Consider the following 23,029-nt stretch of genomic DNA (forward strand, 5'->3'; position numbering starts at 1 on the left):
AGTCTTACCAAGTTTATAAGAAACGATTTCCTAATCTAAAATATTTGTTGTTATTTTCCACTGTTGGCTTTGAGGTTGACTTGCTTTGTGGTAATCCACCAGGTTTTCAAGGTTTTATTGATAGGTTAACACTGTCTGATGCTTAGCTCCAATATTCTTATAGGCTATCTTTGCTTCATCAAGAAAAATAGATTCGATTTATTCTCCTTCTTCTTCAAAAACTATTGCCACCATGATTTCTCTTTCTGATTATTTCCCTTTGATGGGTTTTTGTACTTTTTGTATTAATTATGTGGTCTATCTAAGTACGTGTTAGTATAAAGTCATTTCGCTGAGGAGAACTATTTCTATCTTATTGATATTTGTTTGTTACGGTGGTTAGAATGTTATTAAAGTTTGATTACGATGGCGTTTTTATTTTAGTTTTGATTATTTATTTATTTGTATATATTTCTTTTGGTTTCTCATTTGTGCAATTTTAATGCTTTATATATTTTTTAAACGGTTGCACTCTTATGACAACAGACAGTCTAAACACAAAATTTTGTATTTGCATCTTTCCTCTAAATTATTCCGTAATTATATAATATTGTGGAATCGTTCTTTTATCTTCAGGTATCAGGGTTATTGCGTTACTTTTAGAAAAGAGAAACTTGTAGAAAGTTTCAGGAGATAACAGATACAAATTTTACTGTATACTTACTTTTATATTTTATATTTTTATATTTTATATTTAATATATTTTTTATATTAAAATTTATACAAATTTTACTTTTATATTGGTCTTATTGTTGCTGTTACTTTTATTACCTTTTTTCGTTTAATTTACTTTTCTTGCTTTTATTTTGCAAAACAGCCTGTATTAAATTTGAAATCAAGAGTTCGAATCTGTGCCTGTTTAGAATATCTTCAGTTTCTCGTAAATCTTCAATTTCTCTATTTCTTTGTTTTATTATTGTTGTTGAAAAGTCAGAGAAGTCATCCCTCAGCTGCATATTTTTCAATTTCCCCCTTTACAATGTTTATCCTAGAGATGATGAGCCATTGCCTATCACCAATGTCAGAAATGGCTTCAAATAAAAGTTATGCGTTGCTTAGGCAAATTGATATCAGAAATTCTTCCAAGGAGATGATTAGTTTAAATCTGTTAGCTTAAACACGAAAGTGTTTCAGTTGTAATGAAGAGCTCTGTGACAAAAATGCTGTTTTAATTGTTTAATTGTCCTCTCAATAAATTATTCTCTCAACTACTCAAAAGACTTTACAGTCAGAAAGTATAGTACGATGTCTTGCGCATGACGGTTAATATTTTTTCCAATATGTTCCGTGAGAACATTTTTACTGTTTTGGGGAGTTAGAAGTTCCCCAAAAATATATTTCGGACAAAAATTTGCATTGAATTTCAGTAGCTTTAATTTTAATCAAATATGTTTAGTAATACTGGCAAAGTAGCATTTAAATTTGACTCTGGGTTTGTATCTCTGGTTTTGCAGACCCATGCTCAGGCTGTAATTACTAAAACGTTATCTGTGAATGAATGTTTGTGTAAACTTTTGCAGTTCAAAAGTGGATCGAAGTTATGTATGAAAGGTTTATTCTAAAAACAATGACTGGAACAAGCAGAGATGGGTCGAATTCGCAGTTCAGTGTAAACTTAAAATAAACAGAGCAGAAAAATAAATATGATAAGGTCAGTCGGGAAAAAGACAGATAAGTCAATGTTAGGGGCGTCGTTGGGGGAGAGGGGGCAGGAGGGTCGAAGTCGCCCATCCCAAAATAATTTGAAGAAAAAACTATTATATTTCCCATGCCATTTGGCTATCCTGATATGGACCCCTTTTGACCCCCCCCCTCAAATAAAAATGCTGGACATTCGCCCCTGGTCAACATGTCGCAGGTATTAAAAACAACTGGATCTAGTATGGATCACTGGATCATGTAGTAAGGAACTGAACTGTTTGATAAAAACACAAACAAGGGATAAACGGAAGAAATCGTATAAATCAAGATTATAATCAAATCATATAAATCAACGAACTTTAAGTAAGGAGTAACGAACGTGGTAACGGACTTTAAGTAAGAAGCGACTCGTTCGTAATTTTACCTTCTGCATTTTTCTTCTTAATTTTTTTTGCTTATTTGTGTTTATTAACTTGCTAAAATATTTTTGCTTCTGATAGTTTGAGATTTCGTGTGGGAAAATGTTTCTGTTTAAAAAATGTTTTTGTAAAGAAATGCATCTTACTTTGAACCAATTATTTTTGACTCTTAAAAAAGAATATAGAACTTTCAACTTCTAATTAAATAATTTCTACGACCACATATTCTATACGGAGTTGACGGGAAAATGAAATTAAATATACAGGATACAACTCGTTCTTCAGTGAGTGTCCACAATGGGAGCGCTTTGATTGCCAAGAAAGGCAGCAGGCTTTTGCTAGTCTACATTAACACATGTGTACGTATTCCTAAGGCAAATTTTCTGAATATAGCTTGAGTATTAACATCTGAAGATTACCCAGATATGTTCAGAAGTTCTCAGATGCATTGCTCATTTAATCTCACATTACTTTTCTGAACACCATTTCCTCCGTATTTAACTACTTTAATGACCCTGAAGACTTCCTGAAACTCGTTCTCTTGAAGAAGAAGTAAGTTAATTTTCACGCAAATCACCTCACTTGCGATACTGTCTCCTGGGGGCAATTCCAATTTCATCCGAACCTTTAACGACCTAGGACACTATCAAGGGGTTTTCAACTTGTTTTGTTGGAAGAAACTCTATAAACTACTAAAAGAAAATCTGTAGCAAGTCTAATTACATGGAGCTCCTAGAGCAATTGAATCGTTGTGAAGTTTGTTAGATATAAGATTGTATTTCAATTAAGTTTTCTCGCAACGTTTTTCTTGAAAACTCGAGGGATTAAGATAGAGGGAGGGAGAGAGAGAGAGAGAGAGATTTAGCTATATAGCGAAGAAAACAGATTATATCATAGTCCAATAGTTACTGTGTAAGAATTCCCGATTTCGTTAATTTAAAATGTGAATTATTCAAAAGAAATTAATACATAGAGAGTAGAAGCAATTGGTTTAAGTACTCAGATTTTGACTCTTAAAGGGGTTATTTCAGATGAAGGGGTTATAAAACCCTTGGGGGGTTTTAGGGGAGAGAGTGGCACTTAACCTGAGCACAGAAATTTTAGTGGCGCTAAATTTCAAATAAACAATACAACAGTTATGACCATTTTGTAATTTTTGAAATTCAATTTTTATTATAATTAAGTAGAGGGCACAGTTCAACGTAAGTATAAATAAATTGAATCCAAAGTTTTGATTTGTCCCCTATTTTCGTTAACATTCCTTGAAAATGAAAGTAAATAGACCGAGTTTCTTTAATTTTAATACTATTCAAATTTTGTTAATAAATGAAAACGAAAGTTTCGTTAAAATTTGGCCGTAATTTTTTTGGATACAGGGGGGGAGGCTAATAAAGATTTTGCCCCGGGTACAAGAGAGGCCAGAACCGCCACTGGGCTTTTTTTAGCTCTCTCGACTCTCTGTTTATTGGCTATGTTAAAATAGCCATGGAACTATACAAATGTAACCTTAAAGAGGTGTTTTTCATTGCCCACTGCTGAATCGTTAAAATTAATTTTATTATTATTAATTCTGTTATCGGGAATTAAGTTTGTATTGAGCGCTGGTATAAATTCACAAAAAAATTATTTCACAAGGAAACCTCCACAAAAAAGATTGAAAGATACCTTTCCAAGTTTTAACAATAATAAAATTTCAGCATGCTGTAACTAGACGACAGCACATCATTTTGGTTATCGTTATAAAAAAGGGAATTAAAATCATCTTTATTCAGAGCAGGCAATAATAATTTGTTTCTAATCTTTGTTGCTGTTTTAAGACATATATTTTATAATAAATCTTTTGCTGGGAGTTTGGTCTGCTTATGTTTCTAATGCCCATAACTAAATTGTAAAAAATATATACTTTTTATATTTTTTATAATAGTATAATAATATAATATAAATAATAATTCTCTTTAAGGATTAATTTGATTTGGGCTATCAACAACGTTCACAAACGAAAACATTAGAATTAAGGGTGGGTCTTACAAACTGAAATTTTAAGCTTGTCAAAATTAGATTGCAATACATTATTTCAGTTGCCATTAAAATTTTATTAAATTAAAAATTTAAGTTGCTACTTTGTCTTTGTTAAGAGTTGCTTAGCATTTTCTAGTTACCAAAAATACTATTTTCATGCATGACTTTTTAAGACTAGCTTATAAGAACTAACCTTTTTTAGAGAAATGGACTGTATTTTTTTGCTGTTTGCTCCCATATCACTTCTCCCCCTTCCTACCAAAAAAAAACTTCAAGAAGGGCAGGGGCGTAACTTGCTATGGAGCAGGGGGTCAACTGCCCCCCCAGACCCCAGTTCGCCCCTATCCCAGCATAAACTTAGCGTCTTCATAATATTGTCAAAACTAAGATGGCCTACATTATTTAAGCATCCACAGAACCAGATCGTTTTCTTTAGTACACGATGCCTTTATGGTACTATATGGTTCATTTTTCATTCACTGTCATTTTCGCTTGGCGTAGGAAAATTGGCTCCAACCCCCCCCTCGATCTTGACAAAATTATGCCACTGAAGAAGAGTCGACCTTCTTTCACCTAAAGGTATTGCCACACATTTTCCCCTTTTCGTGACATGTTTTTCTGTTCATAGTTTTGCTGTCTCTAATATTTTGTTATAGCTGTTATTACTTGTCCAACGAATCGTATTCCTAATCATTAGGGTTTATTTAAGGTCTATATTCTAAGATTCTGAAGATTTCAAAATATCGTTCCGGTCGAGCGAAGCCGGGTCCAAACCAGTGAGATAAATACTCAATGGAAAAGCAAATTTAATATTAGTTAGTTTCTAATTGGAATTAGGATATCTTTTCACCTTATATGTTGGCATTATAAGTTTTAAAAGCAGTGGATAATTAACTTAAAGTGGCTCAAAGTTTCTAAGTGATCTATTTAGTTTCAGACGACATATTCCAGATGCTTATCAAGCATTTATACGAAAATTTATTTTGTTGAAGGGGTGGGGGGATATATCAAGATACAAGCATAAAGCATGAAGTGGGATTCAATCAGTTCGTTATATTTTAGCTGGATAATTAATTACAAATACTAATAACTTACAAATGAATTATAAGAAAACCCCACTGGATAATGTTTTTTATCTCACCAAATTGTTATCCTTGGTAAAAAGAACTTTTTTTGAGTCTTCTAGCATTTAGTGTCTTTATGTATATGAACTATTTTGGAATATTTTGGAATATTTTTGGAATAACCGACAAGAAGATTAGTTTCTCAAAATGTAGACAACGCCTGTGTTCTAAAAATGTTCGAGATTTGGGATTTTTAAATATTTTTTTACCACTTAAAATGCTTCTATCAATATATTTTTCTATTGCTTACTCTTATTTGATTTACTGTTGCTGAGTGTACCATCATCTTTTTTTCGGAATATTTGACCGAATTTTGTTTATGCAAACTTTGATAATCGGGTGCCAGTACACGTTAATTATAAGAAATTTCTTGTTCCATCAGTATCAGAACTTCTCAAAATTGGAAAGCTCTTCTTATGTTTGATTTAATTTAAAAAAAAAATCTGAAATAAAAATTTTTGAAAGAAAAGTAAGGAGCCATATGAAAATCTAATACCATATGAAATAAAGTCCTGTAATAATTCAAATTTAAAATGGCCAGGATTTACTATCAATGATTAAGTGAAACCCCCCAAAAAAACAGAAACTGAAATAAATATTCATATCATACCTAAAGATAACAAATGCTGATAAAGATGAATAAATAAATCTTAAAACGAATAAAAATAAAATGGAAAGTCTAGTCAAACTAAAAAAAAACAAAATTACTACTGACAGGAGTAGGGTTACTGTCCTCCCACCACTAACCAGATAATACAGTCTTCATACAGACATTAGAAGGACGGCAAATAACCATCAACGTTATAAAAGGCTAGTTAACCATTGATGAAGACGCGAAAACATGATAAATATAGCCATTATTTATTTAATAGAAAATTTTCTCCTTTTTGGAATATTTGGGAGGGTTCTTAAATTAATTTGCTGGAAAAAGAGTAAATAAAATAGAAAAACATCCCCGCGCCAATATGTGTTGAGGAAAAATGGACAATCACGAACAGCAATTACACGATTCGACGAGACTTAGCTAATCAAAAGTGTCACTTTTGCAAATAAATAATTAGTGACTAATTTCGGTGACTATCCCCCTCTGAACTTTTTAAAGGTTATTGTATCATTTGCGCTTTACTGAAAACCAAGTATATTTTGAACATTCTTCTTTTTTATTTATCTCTATCAATATATTTTATCTTACGTTACTTCAAAAACTTTTTTCTTTTTGGAAAAAGCTTTTCGCAAATTAATGTCTAATAAAAATGACCAAGAATTGAACTAATGATAAGATCCCATTCTGTAATACAATGAAAGACTAAGAAAACTGCTATTTGACTGCTTAAAAACAACCAGAGAAAACTGTAGCCAAATTGGAGCCGTAACCAAAACGAAAGCGTTTTTATTTGAGGTGCAATATAAAATGAACAACTATTAAAGAAAGATAAGATCATAGTCTGCCATTCTGTAAAAAAAAAAAAAAAAAAAAAAAAAAACAGATACCTGTGGTTTGGCTATCGAATTGACTAAGGAATGATTGACTGAAAGAATTAATCCATAGTTTATTTGTATTTGGTTATTATCAAAGCCCATTTAGAGATGCAAGATCTCGGCGATTTTACTAAAAATAATCAAAAAGTTTTTGTCGTTTCCTTCGATTCTGTTTTTCTATCTTTTTCATATCTTTCTTCTCTTTTTTCTTTTCTTTTTTCTTAGAGAGTGGATTGTTTAAAGCAAGTTTTTTTTCTTCCAGTAAAATCTTTTTCCTATATTTTTGAGGAAACAACTAGGCTCTGTTTATTAACTAAATTCAACGAAGAAACTTTGTTATGGTGGGCTTATGTCTTCTTTTATTGCTACTGTTTTCTAAACTTTTGATGATGTAAGAAATGACCAAGTTTACGTTTTTTAGTGTTTCTTTTTACAGGATTATAGATATTTTCTTTTTTTTAATAATCTTCCTCTCTTACACCGAGGTGTAATGAGTGTAAAAATAAAATACTCTCTTCTAAAGCTTTTTGGACCCAATTTTTTTTTTATAATTTTATTATTTTACAAATCTCATTCGTGCAATGCTTCTATACGTTTTCACTCGACAAAGTTACCGTCTTCTATCACAGTATAGTTTTAATATGCTACTGACAAGCAGAAGAACAGTCTGTAGCTCAATCACGCAATCACTGATGATTCAAAATTTGGAGCGAAAGCTTTGGCAATCTAGGATGTGGCATACATATCAAATGCTTATTCATCTAACTCTTCTGCCAGCTATTATTTTACTAACTAGATTTTAACAAAATATTCTAGAATATTCTGAAAAAAATTGTTTTATAAATATACCTAGTACATCCTTGAATAGTCTTTACGGAGAATATCTATCGTGTATTTCTCATTCTTCATAAGAGCCCTTCTTTCAACATCAGATTTTGCAACACTGAGAGCAGATGTTTCCAGTATCCGTTTTTTTCGTTAATCTGTTTCATTTTCCTGAGCTCTTCTTAACTGGACGAATTTATAGTAGCAAATACAATACTAGTTTCTACATATTTATCTGTCATTAGATAAAAAATTATTTAAATTAATTAAATTAGGAGCATTGATAAAACTTGAAGCTTACTGTGATTAATCTAAAAATGATGCTCGCTGCTGCCACTCTTAATAAACCTCTAACCATTTACGCTAAATTTTAACTACAAACTTAATTAAACAATCCGCATGACCGCACATGTACCTTTCTTAATAAAGTGCTTCAGGAGTAATTGAGTTTGTTTTGGTAAAATCGCTGTAATATCTTGAGTTTTCAGTAAAATTCAAAGCGGCAAAACATTCAACTCTTAGGTAATGGGTATGTAAAATGTTTCCAATTACCTGCAATCTATTTTAGTGCCATTCTAATAAACTTTCATCAAACCATACGCTAAATGCTAGTGCGAAGACCGGGGATGCTCGTGGTGGTAGGATTCTTCATATTGATGCTGATCTCTGTTTGTTTTAAGCCTTGGAGTTTCTGTTTGCTTCAGAGGCAATGATCTAGCGTTGTCTGTAGTGAAAAGCCATAAGCCTCCAATACATTATAAGTTTAATATTTATTGTTTTCCCCCGGAGTGGCTTCATATGAAAGAGACTTCGTAGAGACATCGTAGAAACTTCGGAGAGGGCTCATTCGATTAGAATTTAGAGTTCTAGGTCCCTTTTTAAGAGTCAAAGGCGATTGGAGCGCAACCAGTCCCCCTCTTTCGCCGTTTTTTTGCTATCTTGAGACTTTCTGGGAATAATGAGGGGGATGTTGAATTAAATAAAAAGACACTATATGCATTCAGGTTGTCAAAAGAATGCCCCTGCAATATCTTAGAGGCATGTAATAGCATTAAGGTGGAACTTTCAGGGATGTTTGAGCCCTTTGGAATATTGTTATTGTTATTTTATGGAAATAAATGGAACTTGAACTTGAAATGTTGAACTAATTCAAATACAGAATGTGCATCCAGGTTGTCAAAATGGCGTATCTGCAACATTCTAGTAACGGTTAATACTATTAAATCCAAGGTTTTAGGGAGTGTCGACTGCGATAATGAACTAAATCGAAAGGCGCTATCTGCATCCAGGTTGTCAAAATAGTGTATCTGCAATATCTCAGGAATGGGTAGGGGCATTAATTTGAGACTTTAAGGGAATGCTGAGGGATTTTTGAACTAAAACAAAAGACACTGTGTACATCCACGCTGCTAAAAGGGTGTATATGCAATATTTCAGCAACGCCTAAAGATATTAAGTAGAAACCTCTAGAAAATGTTGAAGGGGGTGTTAAACTACATCTATAGACACTGTGGTATCCAGATTATGAAAATAATGAAAATCAATCATAAAAATTAGGCATACTAACCCATAATAAAAATCAATTTAAGAAAGAGCTTTCCAAAAAAGAAGTTTTTCAAAGAAAAGTAAAGAGCCATATGAAAGCTTAAGAGGAACACAAATAGTTCTTTAACAATTAAAACTTAAAGCGACCAGAACTATCAATGTATAATCAGAAATTAGGATTAATAATCATATCAACATAAAGATAGCATCTATTGACATAGATGAATCAATAAATTCGAAAACAAATAAAAACAAGATATATAAATAACAAATAAAAATAAGATAAAAATAACAAACTGAAAACTGACAGAAATTATTACAAACAAGAGCATGGCTAATGCTTTCGCTGCTCTCTCTAGACTTCCTGATGGATAGTGTTTTTTCCACTTTACTGAAAACCAAATATATTATAAACTTTTTTTCATTTTGTAACTATAACACTAAAAGAAATGCTATTAACTGAAGTATTAGACTATCGAGATTCCCGAAAGTAATAGAGTTAAATATTAAACATTCAGTTTATTTTCAGACTGACATAGATTTAGGACTTGGAACCGATCAATGCAAACATTTTAAGGAGAAAAATGAAACAAAGCAGGGCGACCTGGACAAAAAAGGAAACGTTATTCTAATCAAATTATATTATTCATTTGAAATATTTTACTTTTATAGTTTTTCTTCTCTTTTCTATGTCTTTTCTGCTTGAAATTTAGAGGGTTTTTGTGTCACTTTAATTAATTAGAACAATAGTGCATTTAACAATTTACCTCTCGTCTATTTCAAAACTAAAATGCACTAATTCTTTCATTACTTGATCTAAAGAGTTTTTTCCAGAGCCTTTCCACTTTTAATTGCTTAATACCTATGCATCAGTCGTCATGAACTCTGGTTAACATATTTTTTGTTTTTAATTTTTTTTTTTGGTTGGAAGGGGGTAGAAGGGGTTGCAAAAAAATATTACTTTGACATAAAAAGGGTTAGCATCTTGTTTTTAGAGCTGAAAGATTCTACGTGACTAGCTTCTTTTCTTGTAATTGGAGTCACTGTTTTAAATGTGTTGTTGATTTACCAATGTTTTAATTTACTAGAATACGTGCTCTATCACCTATTCTAGAATTCAGATGTTCTCGTTTATTTATTAACATGAAGCATTACGCTTGATCGATTGGCATCGCTTATTGAGCTTTGTCAAATCGAATTTCGAATGTTCTCCGTTTTTGGCTACTCGAAGAAAAAGACTGCACTCCAATCTTAGGCGGTAAAGTCTATCTTGGAAACAATTACTCCTGTCAAGTTCTACTTCATAGAACTTAGATGTTTTTCTTCGTTTTGCTTATTTATTTTACTTTTTTTTCTTCAAGATCAAGCAATTTAAATAATTCAAAATTTTCTACAATTTATTTTTCTTTAAAAAGGGACTGTAGTAATATGTTGTCCCTAAACACCAGACTGTAGTCGCTAAAAGCGTCGTATTTATTGATTTTTTGCGCATTTGACGCCAGCTACCGAACTAGGATTTCTATCTAGGTCTATGCTATTTTAAGTGTTTTTAGGCTGACTTTTAAGTATGATGAATTTTCGCATTATGTTGTAATATAAGATCTTCGAAGCTCACTGTATGTGCTACTTAATGGTTTGGCAAATCAAATTGACGTCATTGAGTGATCCTGTTTTCGAAATCTTATATATATAGTTTGTGTGTCGACTGACGTCATGTTTGTCGACTGACGTCATTATAAGGATTGAGCTGTATGGGTCATGAAGTTGTTTGTCGACTGACGTCATGTTTATCAACTGATGAAATTACATACCGGGACACAAATGACGACCGGGAGACAGGGAATATAAATGACGACCGGGAACCTCAAAGAGAAATTACAGACTGGGACACCCGGACACAGATCACGACCGGGACACAGGGAATATAAATGACGACCGGGACACAGGTACACAACTAAAACGGGGACGCCGGGGGCACAGGCGGGATATATAAATGACGACCGGGACACAGGGATTGTTTGAATAGAAATTACAGACTAGTCCAGGACTTTTAGCTCAAAAAAGGGTCGAACCCGGACAAAATTGCAATATAAACGAAAATGGTACCAAAATGATCAGAAAAAAATTATGTACAACATACTAAAAGTCCCCATAAATCCGAGTGGGGCGAGTACCCGAAAAACAGGGGAAAAGGGGGAAATGCGGGGGAAAATGGGAAAAATGCCGAACATGCCCAGAAAATAGTTTAAAGTGAGTTTTCTGGGGTTTTCACATACGCTGATTACGAAATTGACATCTAAAATTCAGTATAGAAAAAGAGTACTACGGAAAACGGGGGAACAGGGGAAAGAGGGGAGAAAAGAGAAGAATACAGGGTAGGGGTAGAAAGCGGTTTGGAAGATATTTTCTGGGGTATTCCTATCTGGTGATTATGAAATTGAGATATAAAATGATATACAAAAATCGATTAACATAAAACGGGGAAATGGGGGGAGGGAGGGGAAAAAGGAAAATATACAGGGTAGGGGTAGAAAGCATGTGGAAATGTGTTTTCTAGGGTTTTTCTATCTACTGATTATAAAATTGACATCTAAAACAAAGTTCGAGAACAAATACAGGAGATCTATAGAGGTTCGGCTACCCCATAGGTTCGGAAAAGGCAAAAAAAAAATTCGAGAAAGAAATACGGAAAAATACTGAAATTACATTATTCCGTATTCCTCGCCGTTATCGACAAGCGCGTGGGTTCGTCAACATAATCCTGTTCTAATTCGACATCCAGTAAGTTCCGGGCTGATTGCCCATAAAGGCGTCAATGCAGAGGATGCTAAAGCTGTAGGTGAGCTGATCCTCCAGCGCATGGATGGCCAATCCGCCGAAAGTTTTTCATTCAGGAGGAAAGACAAAGTCGTTACACTGGCATCCGATGGGAACATTAGGATAGATGGCGAGATTTTGCATATCGATCCTGCACTGCTTTTTCAACGTCTTTCGACTGCTGCCCATACATCTGAAAATGACATGGCAGAAACTCTACGTTACGAACTGTGCAGTTATCCGCCCGCTTTGTTTGAGAATCCTGGCATAATGCGTCAGCCAGACAAACCTGCACTAGCGAAAGCAATATGGAAAGAAGCGAACACGGACTCGATTCACCACCTGCCAGTGTCAGATCGTGTCACTGTAGTTGACGGAGGCTGGCTGCTTGAGCAAGTACCTTGGAAGATTGGTGATACTTATGATTCAATCTGTGACAGCTATGTTAGTTTCGTTAGTCGACGCTGTACCTCCCCTACTGTTGTCTTCGATGGATACAGTGCTGGTCCAACCACGAAAGATGCTACGCACAACCGACGGTGTAAGGGAAGCCAGCATCAAGTGATCGATTTCAGTTTAGGGATGAAGCTCCAGAAAAAGAAGGAAGAGTTTTTGAGCAACTCTCAGAACAAACAGCGAATTATAAGCTACATCGGGGAAAAACTCAGAGCCAAAGGATTTGAAGTCGTCCATGCGAAGGACGATGCTGACTATCTAATCGTGAAGACTGCCGTAACGAAAGCAGAAAACTCTGAAACAATAGTTCTTGGCAACGACACTGACCTTCTGATTCTACTCTTGTATCACCTCCCGCCTAATACAAAAACACTTTACTTCGAATCGTCAACGAACGCAAAAGAAGCGATAACACGGTTCTGGTGCCTCAACGAAGTGCAAAAAAAAATGGGAGAAGTATCCAGGCTGCTTCTGGTAGGGCACGCACTCTTGGGATGTGACACGACCTCACGAGTTTTCGGACTTGGAAATCAAGCTGTGCTACCTCTTTTGAAGAAGAGCGAAGTGTTCAGAAAAAAATGCAAAGTGTTTCTGGATGAATCATCGTCCAAAGATGAAATTGTGAAAGCGGGTGAATATCTTCTCCTCAGCTTGTATAAAGCACGACCAAACGAAGATCTCACTAAGCTGCGACATCGAATTTTCTTGGAAAAAGTTTCTTCGTCTAATACTACGGCGTTTGTTAAGCCTGAAAGGCTTCCGCCAACCGAAGCTGCAGCTTCATCCCACTCCCAGCGAGTGCGCCTCCAGGTATCCCGTTGGAAAGGGGAACCAGCTGACCTCGACCCGGCTGACTGGGGTTGGGTCCTCAGAGACCATAAATACTCACCTGTGATGACCCATTTGTTGCCCGCACCTCAGACTCTTTTGAGTGTCGTGAGATGCAACTGTAAGACAGGCTGCAAGAACTCGCGATGCAGCTGCAAGAAAAATGGATTAGCGTGTACGTTCGCGTGCGGAGAATGTCAGGGTATCAACTGTTTGAACAGGGACAACGAGATTGTCGAAGACGAGGAGCTCGACTAGTGATATCAATGCTGTGTTTTTCAAGTCAACTATACTGCCTTCGAAAGTGCAAATTTTACATATAATAGCCATTTTATATATAACTGCCAAGCGGTTGTTTTCTTTATGTTTAGTAATTCAAATGGTTGTAAGAAATGTCTGTGATTCAAGAAAGTATAAGTTTGATACTTAAGCGAGTTATTTTGTCCATAGGCCTACTTATTAGCCATTAGCAGCTGGCTCAGGAGTCAGGCCTCCCTTCCCCTTTTCCGTTGTTTCCTCCAGTTTTGTTCGGTTTTCATGGTTCTCGTTTTCTTTCCTTCATTTTAGGGGTCAGTTTCGTGATCAGCAGATAGAAAAACCCCAGAAAACACATTTCCACATGCTTTCTACCCCTACCCTGTATATTTCCCTTTCCCCCCCCCCATTTCCCCGTTTTATGTTAATCGATTTTTTTATATCATTTTATTTCTCAATTTCGTAATCACCAGATAGGAATACCCCAGAAAATATCTTTCAAACCGCTTTCTACCCCTACCCTGTATTCTTCTCTTTTCTCCCCTCTTTCCCCTGTTCCCCCGTTTTCCTCAGTACTCTTTTTCTATACTGAATTTTAGATGTCAATTTCGTAATCAGCGTATGTGAAAACCCCAGAAAACTCACTTTAAACTATTTTCTGAGCATGTTCGGCATTTTTCCCATTTTCCCCCGCATTTCCCCCTTTTCCCCTGTTTTTCGGGTACTCGCCCCACTCGGATTTATGGGGACTTTTAGTATGTTGTACAGAATTTTTTTCTGATCATTTTGGTACCATTTTCGTTTATATTGCAATTTTGTCCGGGTCAAACCCTAAAAGTCCTGGACTAGACCGGGACACCGGGACGCAAATGACGACCGGGACACAGGGAATATAAATGACGACCGGGACATTCAAAGAGAAATTACAAACTGGGACACCGGGACACAAATGACGACCGGGACACAGGGAATATAAATGACGACCGGGACACAAGGACACATCATTAGAATAATGAGGTATAGATCTGAATACGGATTGTTTTTCCCATGGACAATTAAATGTTGCATGTTCAAGAGTCAGTGGGAAAAGGCAGATTTCCCACTCATTAGCACATGTCTCCTAAAACGTGGAAAAAAACCTTACGCCTGTCTACCCTTGCTACTTTTGGGCCACTAGTATACAGCGGATAAGTAAAAATTGGACGTATTGGGTTTCTTTTGCTACACTCACTACATGTGCAGGCTGTTTCTATTCATAGTTGAGTGACGACACGTAACCATGGTCGTTCTAATTCGATTCAGCTTAATATTTTTAAAAAGGAAATTGTAACGTGTCAGGAAATGGTGAAATACGCTATGTTCTGTGATTTTATATTTTTGTTGTTCGCCGTTATGTCCTGTTCGGCCTGTTGGTGCAGTATATTGTTCATGTTAATTTATCGATATCATAATGGACTGCGGCATAAAAAAGTCTTGCTTAAGTTTAGACCATAGTTTATGAACCCTTTTTAACACATGCACCCTCCAAAAAACGTTAAAATAAATTCAATAACCTCACAGCCTACTAGATTAAACAAAATTTTGATCATATATATATATATATATATATATATATATATATATATATATATATATATATATATATATATATATATATATATATATATATATATATATGTATATATATATATATGTTTCACGAGTAGAGCCTAATTTTGGCATTAGCTATCGTTTATTGCATGCTTCTTTATTTTTCAACTTTTATTTTCGTTTTTTTTTTTTTTTTTTCATTTGACTGGGTGTTATCACTAAGGTAGGATTGAAGTTCCAGTCGTGCTGTAGTAATCATCTTAATAAAATGAAAATAGTTCTTTTTCTAGCCTACTACGATACCTTGCCTATAGGATCCTGGCTCCCATGCTAGGTAATAACCTCAGTTTGAGACACCATATTTTAGGCAAATTCTGAGTTACTGAAACGAAATTTTAATAGCTTATTACTTTCTTGATTTTTACCAAATAAAGTCAATGCATTTACCTACATAATTAGCCTATATCCCTATCCCTCACTTCTGGAAACAGTCAAAGGACAACATACAACATTATCTGAAGCTATCCTACCAAGCAATTAATTCTCATTAATCAGTTTTTACGTTTTTACCCTTACGAAAAGGTATAAGCTTTTTCTTTTTTGCTCCTCCTGTCCGACAGGTTCTTCTGCTTCTTTTTTCTTATAAAATAATAAGACATGATTGGCCATGTCACTTGCGAATTATCGAACTTCAGACAATATTCTTCAAATATTCGTTAATCAATAACCTTAATTTTTGCTATAAATGGTCCTGTGGCGGACTAGAGGCCAAAACTTCACTAGGTAGGTACAAGACATTGATTTTATTCGAAAGATACAATTTAGTATGAATGCTACTCCTGAAATTTGGCGTAAATTGAAAATCAAGCCCGAGCCACACTCGTCACACTAGTCGATCTTCTTCTTTTTTTAATCAATTGTGTGTGAACTTCGACGATTTGGTTGTCACGCTTGTGCTATAAAAAACTACTACTAGTGCTAACAACTTGGCCAATACAGCCACGCATTCTGCTCCTCTGTTCCAATCTATTCAAAGCATCCCCCTTTACATTCTTCCAGGAAGTTCACACTCCCTTAAATTGTTTCTTACGACATCCTCCCACCCCAACCGAGGACGACTTAATTTCTATTTAGTCCTAGAAGTTTGGACGAAAAGAACAATCTTTGGCAATTTGCCATTCTTTATCCACAGAACGTGCTCTAGCCATCTCAACTTTTCCTTCACTATAGCCCTAGGAAGCAGGACTGAACCACACTTTTCCTAAAACCGAACAGCCTACTGAAATTAATATGACGAGAACTTGGTTTCAAAAGGCTTCTGCGAGTGAGAAGCTGATGATGAACTTTATTTTTTATGGGGAGTTAGATCCAGGCATTAGACTGATTTATACTAAAATTGGACTATCACTAGGATTTACTTCAGTATTAAGCATTATTCTTGCTAATCACGGTTTCCTTTGAGGCCCAAGAGAGACTATTATTAGATGGCGTGTAAAACGATAAAAGTATTATCGTTTCGCGAACGTGTTATTTTGCGACTGTTTAATTGTGTGAAATGTGTAACATTAATAAGAAAATGACGGGAGAAATCTTTAAAACAACTATGGACCATCACTGCCAAAATTATTTAAAAAGGTCCGTATACCTTACAATAATGGTCAAGCTTGTTTATTTTTTTAGAGAGGAGAAAAACTGTTGCTTAGTTTTGTACAAAGTACTGTTCAACAAATAGTTAGTACAACAGTATGTACTGACTGTTTCCGGCAGTTTTTTTTTAAGGTACTGCACATTATTAGATTAAAACTTGACAATTCTGTTTAATTTATTTTTTAAATTTGCTATTGGGTCTTTGAAAAATCTATGGGATAATAAAATCTTTGAACAAATACCCTTCCCCTTCGTTGCAACGAAGATGGGTATGAAGTCTTATTCATTTTGCAGCTGAAGGTAAAATATTATTCCTTAATTTCCCTAGTTACCAGTGACAAGACAATCCTGACTTTATTGCTTTTTTCATAGAGCCAGGACCACTTTCTATTATAGAAGGATTTAAAGGATAAAAAGGATATGGAAAAACAAAGTTCCTGCCTCCTTCAGGATCTAAAAAAATAAAGACTGTAGGCTCAGAGAAAAATAAGACAATTGTAGAAGACTTTTAACACTAATTGCATTCGAGTCGTGATAAATTGCTATAAAAGAGCTAGTTGCTTGAATATCAGCACTTACACTTTACAGTACGTATGAAGAAAGGACTCGTAAAATGTTTTTAGGTAAGTGCCATCTTGTTTAAATTATAAACGTGAACTGGTTATCAATCTGCATGGATAGAGGCATGTAAAAATTTCTGTTTGGAAAATCATGCTGCAATCTCGTCTTTGATGTTTCCCTCTACCTGTCACCTTTTAGTAGAAAATTCGATTCCTGACTTTCCATGCAGATGAAAAATGATACAGCATTCAGTGGTCATATGCGACGGTCCCTACGAAAATGCAGTAATAATAATCAGCATTACTGAATACATAAATTTACACTTAACTTTGGTTACAGCAAGTTGTTTTCTCATGCTTTCTTGTGGTTTTAACTAGGTCCAGGCCAATTCCAGATAAAGCAGCTGACCAAACTCCCAACACCATTATTTTGTTTATGTCGTTCTGTCAGAGGGCCAGTCCTACAAATTATACGAATCAAAAACTTTAGAGCTTGGCACACTATTTGCAATATTGAAAACAAGCATATAACAAGCACGTTGATAATTTCCCTTATCATTCTTTATGGCAAAAAAAGATGTCATTTCCTTTAAAGTAAAATTATACATTCATTTCAAATCGATCTGAAAATTTGTGGTTCCATTTAACCATGCGGACAACGGAAATCACCTTTGGCCGCGTAATGACGTTTCGACGGTCGACAACAACAAACTGATCACAACTCACGTCGACTAAAACTGAAATAGAGTGCAAAAAAACTGAACGATATTTACAAGAAGTATTTCACCACATACGTTTTACTTTTGTATTCAATTTGTCAGGGAGATCCTTGCTCATAGTGTGGAAGTATTCTTTTTCCTAGACAGCGTTCCAGTTTTGTAGGAAAATATAAGAACAGTCCATTTACTGACAATTAATGTCGAAGATTATTTGTCAAATATATTCCATTATATTTTCGTGACTTGAAACATCCTAATGTTTTTGGGTATTCCCGTGGTCATACAAAAAACTAATGCTCTGTAGCTTTCTTAGAACCTTTTTAGATTTCCTCTCTGTCTTGCTAACTTTATGTTTAGTAATTACAAATATACTTCCAGTTTTGGGTCTTTTTCATCGGTAAGCGATTGCATTCTTAATATTTCAGTTGCATACTGTTTCTGGAACTTCTGTTAAATATTTAAGTGCATTATAACAAGAGCTGTAAATTAAGGATTGTTCGGTCTAGAAAAGCATTGTAGCTCTGCACGTTTTATGTGTTTAGTTCGATTGTTTTGCTCGAAAGTGCTAGATAGCACTGGTTGCTGTTTTTTTCTAAGAGCAAAAATTTAGTTTTATCTCCTGTCAGTTCCCCATGCTCTTCGTGGCTCCCTCTAATGCACTAAAACATTTTTTCCCATCTCTACTCATGATTTTTTCCCATTCATACGACCAGTCTTCCTACCCCCTGTTTCTCCAATTCCACAATCAGCATAAAAAAAGAGTTAAGATAAAAAATTAATAAAGTATTGATTTGTCAAAGATATATGTATTTGTTGCATTCTAAGCATTTCGTTTGAAAACGCTTGTAATCCAATTGTTCTTCTTAATCTTAATATCCTTCCATATATATATATATATATATATATATATATATATATATATATATATATATATATATACATACGTATGTATATATATATAGATACATACGTATGTATATGTACTTACATATTGAAAATTCAGCTGCACTTTTCTGGTCCTTTATAAATTTTTCAGTAATATTTGCGATGAATGCTAGAGCCAAGAAATAATACAACTCATTGACATGCAATTTAATAGTTTACTAATTTCCGACTGACAGACTTTCGTGCAAATATCCCAAGTAAGAAATTTCCAAGTAAGTTGTCAAAGAACTATCCTGGTTTTCTTTCATACTCTCCATCGTCTGATAAAATTTGTAACCGTATCTAAATTGCAGGGAAGTGCAATTTTCCAATTCAAAATATTATGGATAGGGGAATTTGAAAATTTCTTGCGATGATATCTTGAATAAATTTATGTTGCTAGGCTATTAAACAATGGAGTGAAGAGGAATTTTATGGGTCATATTTGCTTTTACTAATATATTTCATATTTCACTGAATCGGGACTTTTTTCAACAATTTTTTCTTTTAGTATTTGACACCATGAAAACTGGCTGTGTTCGGCTCTGCCATCCATCCGAGGAGGGGGGGGGTTACGCTTATAAACATCCATTATCAAGATTTTTCAATTTACCTTATCAAGATTTTTGACTGGTAAATAACTAGGAACAAGATGTCATTTTAAGGTTCCATTTAAGTTGATGTTCTACCTAGGTAAGTAACGGGAAAAACTCAAAATTTTCCGAAGGTTCTCCCAGGGTGTCGTTGTCAGTCATGATTCAACTGAAAAATCTCGAGCATCCTTTAGTTCTATGACTATTTACCTTAGTTCTGCCTTAGGATGGATGGATGGATGATATACTATCTATCAAAAAGTGAAAATGACACGATTTTTGTACAATCCTGAAAAAGGCTTATGCCAGGTTTGCCTCTCACTCAGACCATCTGTCGTTGGCTTTTTCTCCAATTAGCCATGGCTTGATGGCAACTTGATTTTAATTCGAAAATTGAATTTGAATGAGGCAAATCCTATAAAATGTAGTCTTTGGTTGAAGAGTCCGCGCGTGTCTCCCTGTTTTTATCATTTTTTTAAGGCCCATCAAAGTGGATAATTAAGTCGCTTCGTGTCACCCTCAAACACCAAAGTATGTTTACTTACAACAACAAAATGTATTCAATTTTTTTTAATAAGACTATTTTATGGCAAAAAAATGTTTGCCACTAAAATGTTCTTTAGGCTTGCCTCCACTGAAGAGTTTCCAGGAGTTCGTTAGATATTCTTCTTTAGGTATTTATGATCTTGCCTTCAACCTTTTATTCTTGTGTTTTCCTTTCCATAACTTTATGAAGATTGATATTTTATTCAGGAGAGCAGTTATTTTATTTGGGCTCAACTATCAAAAGTTTGGATATTTACTTTATTCACGAAGTGCCGAGTTTCCAACATGTCCCTTTTTTCTGGTTATTATCTTTTCATATCCGGAAACAAATTCTAAACTATAATTAGCTTTGCTCTGTTTGTTTTTCTCTTTGTGTAACCATTTTTGGAACTTTTGATGGGTTAATTATGCCAGCAAAAGAAATGTATTTTTAGCTCATCATTTTACACTGTCTGATTTGGGAAAGTTTCAGTTTCATAATATATCGTTATGCAAGGATTTGTAGTAATTATATTGATTTTAAAAATAGTTGTAAAATCTTAAGCCAAAAATTGATATCAAGAGGTTTTTCTGCAAATAAATTAACTTGGCAATTTAAAAAAATTAGTTTTCATTATAACGAACTTTTAAATAAATATCAAAAGAATTATCTAGAAATACTTAAAGAAATTTTCAACTAATTTCGGAGGTTCGAGAAATGTTGTCGCAGCGCCATTTATTTTGAATTGTGTTTCTAATTGAGCGGATTTTCTTAAAAATTAGCCACATGGTAAAGGTGAATTCTATAATTGTTTAGTTCATTCAGTTTTTTTGCAATGTGTTAATATTTGTGATTTGGTAAAATTTATAATATTTAGTTTACCTATTGTTGCTAAAGGGAGGAATATATTAACAGGATAAGCTCGTTTTGGTTTTACTTGGTTGTTTTACATTTGCTGTTTTTTTTTTCTTTCATAGGCATATATTTTGGGGGTGATACCTGACGCGGGGATTCCATGGATATTCTGTGGTAGCCACAACACTGTGCTGGGTAGAGAATTTAGAGTGGCGAAACCCTATATAGGCCAGTGTATTCTCCTGATGAGCCCTTATGTTGGGTGTTGCCTCTGAATTATTTGTCTATATTATTTTTTCTATTGTTTGGTAAATGACGACTTATACTTATTGACGACATGACTGCCTGTCCATGGATTATTCTTTATGGTTGATTGTGTGTGGCTATGCTGTTTGACCTATGTGACTGTATGGATGAGTAGGGTTAAGGCCTCATTCAAGTGCTGGTCTATATTAGTCACTAATTTGGGATAACAGTCTTCCTTTTCTCCTTCTGTCTCTCTTTTTTTCTTTTTTTTTGTGCTGTTGCATTGGTGATTTCTCTTTTCATGATATATATATATATATATATATATATATATATATATATATATATATATATATATATATATATATATATATATATATATATATATATATATATATATATATATATATATATATCTGGTATTGTGTGGATTTCAGGTGTATGAGAAGGTAGTGACTGTTCAGGCGGACACATTGTCTTGTATTATACCAACATGGTTTTTGTGCCAATATGATGGGACTAAAACTTGTTATAGAATCCAAACCCTGACATGATTACTATTTTCCCACTGCGACAGATATACTTCATCAGGGGTGTATTCAGGGATGGGAGGAAGTTGATCCCCCCTTTTCCTGAAGTATTTCATTTTTCGAAAGCTTTTCTTAAATACTGCTGAAAGACTGGTTTAATTTTATTGTTTTAAAGAATAAAATATATATTTAAATAATTTTAAAGAGTAATTATTCCCTGGCAAAGCTTCAAGTCTCACCCCTCCCTCAAGCTAAATTTCTGGATACATCTCTGTGCCAAAATATCAAGTCAAACGCAAAAGTAATGATAATCATCTTGTTTTAAGAAAAATCATTTTGGGGATTGTTTAATTTCCATAAATTTACTTAAATATTAATTTAAATTTTCAGCCTTTATTTCATGTTATTAGGGATTATAATATTGAAGCAACAAAGGGCTTAAACGGTCTTAACTTATCATTCCCTTTGATGTATTGGTATACAAACTTAAGGATTGCACAATTTCTGGTACTGGATAGGGTGTTGAAAAATATGTTCATGTTATAAATTCAGGGTGCCACCCGATTAGGTAACCTCGAGGGCCAAAGTGGCCTACGGGCAGAGTTTTGCTTGAGTAGGAGCACCATTTTTGGGGACAGGGAAATCAAATATGGAAAACTTTATTTTTTAACATCAAGATCTCATGAACCATCACATACTACATTTAAGTTGCGGATGTTAGATACCTGGATAAACATAATATAGTCTTTTAAAAGCAACGAACGATTTCATAAGGTATTTAATCGATCATGGTATATTCTATCCCGCTTTTTAATATTAATTGTTAATATTAATTAATCTTAGAATATGTGTTCTTACTTTTGATGATGGAAACAATTAATATTTCTAGTTGAGTACTTAATTACACCAGAGTCTAGGCATATATACAGTATTTCTTTCTGGTGAGGAAAGGGGGCAAATTAAAAAAAAATGCCAGGCATGACGGAAATATATGCAAAAAAAAATAAGAAATGTAAGGAAAAATCGTTAAAATCTCATTACTTCAGAAAGATGGGCCCAAATTATACTTGTACTTGCTTGGGTTTCTTTTGGACCCTTAAACCAAGCTTTAGTCCAAGAAATATTGCGGTTTCCCAGAATTTTTTCGCTTTACGCCTGTACTATGTGATGTACACTAGGTGAGGCACACACAGCAGTTTGGGGACCTATTTAAAAAGGGGGAGGGGGGTAATATCTAGAAATTTATTTTTGGAAAAATTAGGAATCTCAAATTGTTGAAAAAACAAATATCCTTGTAAAACAAGGTGGTGTGAAAACCCTGTTTAGATATCAGAAATAATAATAATATTAATAATAATACAAATGTAATACCCCAAAAAGTAAAAACAGCAA

At 34.2% G+C, this 23,029-nt stretch overlaps 1 protein-coding gene across 3 annotated transcripts in view; it reads left to right on the top strand.

Moving 5' to 3' along the window:
• The window catches only part of LOC136032960 (tyrosine-protein kinase transmembrane receptor Ror-like), a 595,320-nt gene that overhangs the window by 348,044 nt on the left and 224,247 nt on the right, over positions 1-23,029 (top strand). The gene's annotated exons all lie outside the window — the stretch shown is intronic.

The sequence above is a fragment of the Artemia franciscana genome, chromosome 11 (assembly GCF_032884065.1).
Source record: "Artemia franciscana chromosome 11, ASM3288406v1, whole genome shotgun sequence".
In the NCBI taxonomy this organism is placed as follows: domain Eukaryota; kingdom Metazoa; phylum Arthropoda; class Branchiopoda; order Anostraca; family Artemiidae; genus Artemia; species Artemia franciscana.